This window comes from Daphnia pulicaria, unplaced genomic scaffold (assembly GCF_021234035.1).
Source record: "Daphnia pulicaria isolate SC F1-1A unplaced genomic scaffold, SC_F0-13Bv2 h1tg000178l, whole genome shotgun sequence".
Lineage (NCBI taxonomy): Eukaryota > Metazoa > Arthropoda > Branchiopoda > Diplostraca > Daphniidae > Daphnia > Daphnia pulicaria.
In genome coordinates, this window is record NW_025804864.1 from 1 (window position 1) to 7,500 (window position 7,500).

Sequence of the window (7,500 nt, forward strand, 5' to 3'; positions counted from 1 at the left end):
ACTTTGAAAACGACGGTTCCTGAAAGTCGGCTGGCGGTTGGATGGGGCAATGTCCCCGTCCAATCGCTAAAAATGAGCCGGAAAACGGAGACATTATGCGGCGGAACATTAGTGGTTTTCCTTAGTATAGAAGAGGTCTCGATTCCTAAACTCGGAAAAATTTTCAGAGTCCCAAAAATTTTCGAAGTGTCGAATAGTTTGGTTTCTCGAATTGAAAATTTTTTTCAAATTTGCGACATTACGACAAGCAGCGATTGTAAAGCCCGGTCCAAATTTTTCAAACGAGTCTTACTTCTTGTTAGTCCGCCTGGCCGATACCAAAGAATGGCCGACCGTCGACTATCGGGCGAATAGACGGGTGAAAGAAATAAAGTCGAAGCCGGTGGTTGGATAGATATCGAAGGGAAGGCGAAAGAGGCGAAAAGGAAAGCGCGAAATTTCTTTAGTAGCTTCGACGCAAAAACTTTGGTATCGACGGGGAGCTTTGGGAAATGAAACGAAGACGCAGAATGGGAAGTTGTCCGGTTCGGCGTTAGTTGTAGTTTCATTTCCACCGTAGCTGAGCTCCTTTCCGCCCGCCACTTCACATGATTTTAGTTTCGATTCCGTTCGATCGCGCTTGCACTGTCTTTGTTTTTTTTTCACTGCTTGGATCGCGGCTTTGCTCTAACCAGTTTAGCCCCATGCGATCAAAAAGTCTTAAAAAAAAAAACCGTTGAACGGAGACGAACTCGATGAGCTGTCGGTGTGTGAAATATCATTCCTTCGGTAAAACCGTTTTCGAAATTTCCGATGGTCGGTATATGTAAAAATATATCCGAACCGCGATGTGGACGGGAATTCAAACGCCCGCTTCACCGATTGGTGCGACAGCTGAGAAGCTCGTCACTCGATCCAACGACTCTTGGTCGAAAAGTTCAGAAGAGGTGCGCGCGTCAAACATTTTTTTGGTTTCGGACGTTTCGTTTCTTCGGCACGTGTGGTTTGTCTGTGGCCGTCTGTGAGAGAAATCGGACGCTTGTTCTTTGTTATTTTACCGTAACAAGACAAGACGGGAAAGATTCTTTCTTCCAAACTTACGGCATCATAACCATCAGCGTTTACCGTCAGCGACGATACGGAAGAGAAAAGAAAATGGTGCGCGTCTTTTCACTTTTTGACACCGTATCAAAAAAAATTACCGTTCAGGCGGAAATGTGTGTGTGTGTGTGTGAGCCGAGAGATAAAAAATAAAAAAGCCACCAAACAGAACGCTTTCAAATTATTTCGTGCGGCGTGCGCATATTTCACATTTTGCCGTTTGACGGAAGCTCGTTGTGTGGAACACAGAAGTGGAGATGGACGGAGTTGAAGGGGGGCGAAGACGGCCCGGTCGGACAAAGTCAAGAGATTGAAATATACGAGAGAATTGGGTGGAAGTGATGGCAAATCTATAAAATTCAAAAATCGGATGAGATGCGAGGACCGCAAAATGTGGCGTCGACTCTGACTCTCTTTTACTACGAACTTCCCTTCGACGGAAGATATCGAGAGCTGAGCTGAGCGCCCGCTGAGTATGGCCGGCGTAATTACAAACGAGTTACGGTTGGAGCTATATCGATTGTACGTATCCCGAACGTTCATCGAACAAGCCAGATCAACTCGGCGCCCGGTAAGATGTACGCTCAGTTATGGCCATGACACACGAAGGGAGAATTCAAACGGCTGTGAGTGTACGGCCCGCCCGGAGTTGTGTGTAGGCAGTGACCTCTCAAGAAAAAACGTAAAAAAATTTTTTTTGACAGTCACCGGTCTGCGACAAGTAATCAGTACGAAACTTGGGTGCAATGCAAAAAACATTTTGAGAATCCTTGCTTGACAACAACGAATCTAACACGATAAAAAAACGATCCCCATCGGTGTACCGCTTGCTTTTCTCGCGCTTCGGCGCAGAATCGCTTATTCAGCTGCCCTTGGAATATGTTCGTTTCGTGCATACTTGATCTCGGTCATTCTTCGGTGAACTCTTAAAGAATTGCGCACTTTTATAGGGGTAGTCTGGTTGCTTGTCTCGACTTGAAATGATTTGTTTTTTTCCGCCCATGACTTTCTATACGATGCCTCTATGCTGGCCTCTGACCGCGGTTGTTCCGAGTTTTCTCTTTCTCTTCGAAAGTCTTTGCGGAAAATTCTGCCTCGTGTGACCGTTGAGCGGTGAGGTGTGTGTGTGTGTGTGTGTCGTGCGGGGTGATGCGAGAGTGTGCCTCGGCGGTGGAAAAATAAAAATAAAACTCTGAGCCCACAAAAATTTAAAAGATGTATGCTTGTCAGCTTAGTAAAGCAGGCTTGACTTATGAGCATACAGCACGCCACATATGACCGTCGAAAACCGTAATACGGGAAAAAAAGTTGATGAATATATCAAGACCGGTCGAATGAATCCGATTCACTTTGGGCTCATAGACCGTTGAATGGTCTTTGACTTTGGAAATTGAAATGAAAAAAATCCAACAAACGGATCGGATCGGTGTTTCTCTTCACTGGGACTCGCTGTGACACGCCAGGCGTTGCGATCAAAAATTTTAGTTTCCGAAGAAAAAGAAAAAAAACGAAAAACGTGTTGATTTGGTGTGTGTTTGGTGATGCGTGGGCGAAATAAAAACCCGCAACTCGCCGGATGCATATCAAACAAACATACACGAAATACCTGGTTGATCCTGCCAGTAGCATATGCTTGTCTCAAAGATTAAGCCATGCATGTCTAAGTACAAGCCGCTAGACGGCGAAACCGCGAATGGCTCAATAAATCAGTTATGGTTCCTTAGATCCACTCCATCCTACTTGGATAACTGTGGTAATTCTAGAGCTAATACATGCACTCGAGCCTCGACTGCGGGCTTTCGGGCTCGCAGAAGAGGTGCTTTTATTAGATCAAAACCAGTCGGGGCCGGGCTTTCGGGCTCGCGCACCGTACCAATTTTGGTGACTCTGGATAACTTCACGCCGATCGCACGGCCTTCGCGCCGGCGACGTATCTTTCAAATGTCTGCCTTATCAACTGTCGATGGTAGGTTACGCGCCTACCATGGTTGCAACGGGTAACGGGGAATCGGGGTTCGATTCCGGAGAGGGAGCCTGAGAAACGGCTACCACATCCAAGGAAGGCAGCAGGCGCGCAAATTACCCACTCCCGGCACGGGGAGGTAGTGACGAAAAATAACGATACGGGACTCTTCCGAGGCCCCGTGATTGGAATGAGTACACTTTAAATCCTTTAACGAGGAACCATTGGAGGGCAAGTCTGGTGCCAGCAGCCGCGGTAACTCCAGCTCCAATAGCGTATATTAAAGTTGTTGCGGTTAAAAAGCTCGTAGTCGGATGTCTGTCTTCGGCCGGGCGGCGCCGCTCTGAATCAAGGGTGTTGCGTTTCACGCTCTGGGAGCCCGGGTGTCAAAGCCCGACTCTCTTCACGGTCGGACAACATCGCCGGAGTGGTGGTCGGTGCGTCGTTGTTGTATCTGCGGCCAGAGTTGGAAAGTTCTTTCGGGTTCTTTTTTAAATTTTGGTCGTAGTTGACTCGATTCGCTCCACCCAGTCAATCGTTCGGGGTGCCCTTCACCGGGTGTCTCGGGCGGCCGGCAACGTTTACTTTGAACAAATTAGAGTGCTCAAAGCAGGTGTATCCCAACGCCTGAATATCGCAGCATGGAATGATGGAATAGGACCTCGGTCCGATTTTGCTGGTCTTTTACTTTTGGACCCGAGGTAATGGTCAATAGAGACGGACGGGGGCATTCGTACTGCGGCGACAGAGGTGAAATTCTTGGACCGCCGCAAGACGAACAACAGCGAAGGCATTTGCCAAGAATGTTTTCCTTGATCAAGAACGAAAGTTAGAGGTTCGAAGGCGATCAGATACCGCCCTAGTTCTAACCATAAACGATGCCAACCAGCAATCCGTCGGAGTTACTCCAATGACTCGACGGGCAGCTTCCGGGAAACCAAAGTCTTTGGGTTCCGGGGGAAGTATGGTTGCAAAGCTGAAACTTAAAGGAATTGACGGAAGGGCACCACCAGGAGTGGAGCCTGCGGCTTAATTTGACTCAACACGGGAAACCTCACCAGGCCCGGACACTGGAAGGATTGACAGATTGAGAGCTCTTTCTTGATTCGGTGGGTGGTGGTGCATGGCCGTTCTTAGTTGGTGGAGCGATTTGTCTGGTTAATTCCGATAACGAACGAGACTCTAGCCTGCTAAATAGGTGACGGGTTTTATCAATTGAAACCGAAGGGAGTACGGAGGCGTCGGGATCAGGTGGCGGCGATTCGGGTCTCGGTGGGACTGGTTCCTTTAGTGAGGCAATCTCTCGGCTTGGTTTCGTTGTGCTTTGTTCGTCGGGTGTACGGCCTTCACGGGTTGGTTGCCTGGCGGATGAGGTATGGCGGGGCTTTGTCGGGAATGTCTCGCGGGGGCTGGCTCTATTGTTATTCGGTCGTCGTCATCCCCGGCGATACCTTCTGCTCTCGCGTCCGTCACGCAGTCTTCTTAGAGGGACAAGCGGCGTCCAGCCGCGTGACAGTGAGCAATAACAGGTCTGTGATGCCCTTAGATGTCCTGGGCCGCACGCGCGCTACACTGAAGGAATCAGCGTGTTTCACTCTCCCTGTCCGAAAGGACCGGGTAACCGCTGAACCTCCTTCGTGGTTGGGATTGGGGACTGCAATGATCCCCATGAACCAGGAATCCCTAGTAGGCGCGGGTCACTAGCCCGCGTCGATTACGTCCCTGCCCTTTGTACACACCGCCCGTCGCTACTACCGATTGAATGATTTAGTGAGGCCTTCGGACGGGCTTGTCGGGGTGCCGTCGAGTGGGGAGCAATCTCTGCCCGTGCGGTGCCTACCAACGGCGAGACTGAAAGATGGTCGAACTTGATCCTTTAGAGGAAGTAAAAGTCGTAACAAGGTTTCCGTAGGTGAACCTGCGGAAGGATCATAAACGAACAAGACAAATGTTTTGCGCATATGGCTTTGGTTGAGCACGAAACAACTAAAAGTTGCAAAACAAAAAAAACCCCATCAAAAGTCTTTCGGCGTAAGACATCGTATGAACTATGTGTGGGTTGACGGAAGAAAATCATTTATTTTGAACGGGTATCAGGCGCTCTGATGCGCGGTGGTTTAAAGCGGATTCGCCTTTTCAAATTGATTTTTCTTTCCTCTCGGCTCAAAAAAAAACACAAAGTCTTTCGATTTGGTCTATGGCCGTGAGCAAATTCTTCCTGCTTCGATGGTGAATGTCTCTATAGATTCATTCGACCTTTAGCGGCGCTCACAGTGTTGACGTTAGTAGAGTGAAGAATACGATAGCCCGCCTGGGCCGCGAGTACCGAAGGAACAATAAAGGAGATTTTATAAAGTCTTAGTCCCTAAATCAAACACTTTGAAAAATAAAAACTCGGTGGATGGAGAGTCGGAAAAAAAAAAAAAAAAACATCAAGATTTTGAACGGGTATCAGGCGCTCTGATGCGCGGTGGTTTAAAGCGGATACGCCCAATCGAAATTGTTTTTTTTTTTGTTTCTCTCTTCGTCTTCGGGATTTTTTGATTCTCGGTGGGGGACGAAAGTGTGAGACTTTACTCTGGACGTTCTTTTCGGGCGTAGATACTCGTGGTTGCGTGCGTGTGCGTCGTATAGACTAACACTCCAAAGCCCGACACTATGCCGTTGAAAACCGAATGTTTTTTAAGCTTGCCCTTCGCCCTCTCGATGAAGTAGGAAGAATTCAAAATCACAATAACACACTAAACCCAAATTCTAGTACGAGTGTTTATCGGAACATTTTCTTTCTGGCTTTCTTTCTCCGCCCTCGCATTCATTTGCTTGGGCGGGTTGGAGAAAAAGAGAGAAGAAAACGAATATGTCGTTTTATATACGACCCTGAACGGTGGATCACTAGGCTCGTGGATCGATGAAGAGCGCAGCAAAGTGCGCTAATCCATGCGAACTGCAGAACACATGGAGCATCGAAATCTTGAACGTAAATGGCGGCCCAGCTTCTCGCTCGGGCCACATCTGACTGAGGGTCGGTCGAATGATGAACGAACAGAGATTTTTTCAGTCTTGGTTTTGCATGTTGGGTCGCGGCGAGATTTATTTTTCACCCGGCCTGACCGCATAAAAGCTCCCGAATCTCTAACGTCTGGGTGCCGCGCGACTTAAGTGTCCGCGATGCCTCAAATACAAAAAAGGGGGAAAAATAAAAGAAGGTTCGCCCTGTTTTGTTTTTTTCCTCTCTATTCAAAAGAAACCTTTTTCGATGGCAAAACAGATGGGAAATTTTTGAGCCAACTCAAAAAAAAATTTTAGAAATAAACACATCTTCTCGAACAAGGTGTCGGCTGCGTGTGCGCGATATACCGCTTCAACGCGAGTTTAGTTGTGTGTGTGCGCCGGGCGTGTCGAAGTGTCGACCACCGCGAATTATCACTCACTCTAACCGCTCGTTATGCAAGCTTGGTTCGCGCACGACGCGTTGTTTCAATACAAAAAGCCGCAGGACGCCCTGTCACTTTTCGTAAATTAATTTTTGCGAATAACGAGAGACTCGCTTTATTTCGAAAAAAAAAAATTTGAACCGGCAATTATTCAATCTTTCCCGGCTTTAAAACGCCAAAGTCTGCCGAGCTAGATAAAGTGTTGTCTCCTTTTGAAAACAAACAATTCATTCTGACCTCAGTTTAGATGAGACTACCCGCTGAACTTAAGCATATCAGTAAGCGGAGGAAAAGAAACTAACAAGGATTCCCTTAGTAGCGGCGAGCGAACAGGGATGAGCCCAGCACCGAACCTCGCGCCCGGTTGAGCGGGTGCCGAGGAATGTGGTGTTCGGGAGGATCGTGCGCGTCTGTCCGGTATCTATCGTCCAAGTCTCCATGAACGGGGCGAGCAACCCACAGAGGGTGTCAGGCCCGTAGATAAGACGAGCCGAGACCGTGCATCGGATCCCTTCCCAAGAGTCGGGTTGCTTGAGCGTGCAGCCCTAAGCGGGAGGTAAACTCCTTCTAAGGCTAAATATCGCCACGAGACCGATAGCGAACAAGTACCGCGAGGGAAAGTTGAAAAGAACTTTGAAGAGAGAGTTCAAGAGTGCGTGAAACCGTTCAGGGGGTTAAACGGGTGGGCCCTCGAAGGTCGAACAAGTCCCCGCTCCCGGCACTTGGTTGTATGCCCTTAACGCTGCATGGAGACTGCCTGAATTGGCGGCTCTCTTGCATAAGTCGTTCTGCGATCGCAATAGCCACGCCAAGGTCCGCAAGTGGGGGGCCTAGTAGGACTCCGCGACCGACTGGGTGTCTGTTACACGGGGCGTCCGTTAGCGAGTTTCGTGGTTACCTTCGCGGGTGCCGCGATGACGAGCGCGGCGTTTCCCAACAGTACTGCCCGGTCGTGACCTGTCTCCTCCCGGGAGGTGTCGTAGCTTTTTTTTGTAAAAGAGAAAAAGTTGCGGTGCTCAACCT

The 7,500-nt window shown here is 48.7% G+C and overlaps 3 non-coding genes across 3 annotated transcripts in view; all 3 read left to right on the forward strand.

The window, feature by feature from the left end:
• The first annotated feature begins 2,683 nt into the window (after nt 1-2,683).
• Nucleotides 2,684-4,978, forward strand: LOC124319539. The gene has a single exon (XR_006913239.1). It is a non-coding gene; the product is annotated as a small subunit ribosomal RNA (ribosomal RNA).
• Nucleotides 4,979-5,916: 938 nt separating this feature from the next.
• Nucleotides 5,917-6,069, forward strand: LOC124319535. The gene has a single exon (XR_006913235.1). It is a non-coding gene; the product is annotated as a 5.8S ribosomal RNA (ribosomal RNA).
• A 641-nt stretch (nt 6,070-6,710) lies between these two features.
• Nucleotides 6,711-7,500, forward strand: part of LOC124319536 — a 4,575-nt gene continuing 3,785 nt past the window's right edge. The window contains exon 1 of the ribosomal RNA XR_006913236.1: nt 6,711-7,500. This exon is cut by the window's right edge and continues 3,785 nt beyond it. This is a non-coding gene — a ribosomal RNA (large subunit ribosomal RNA).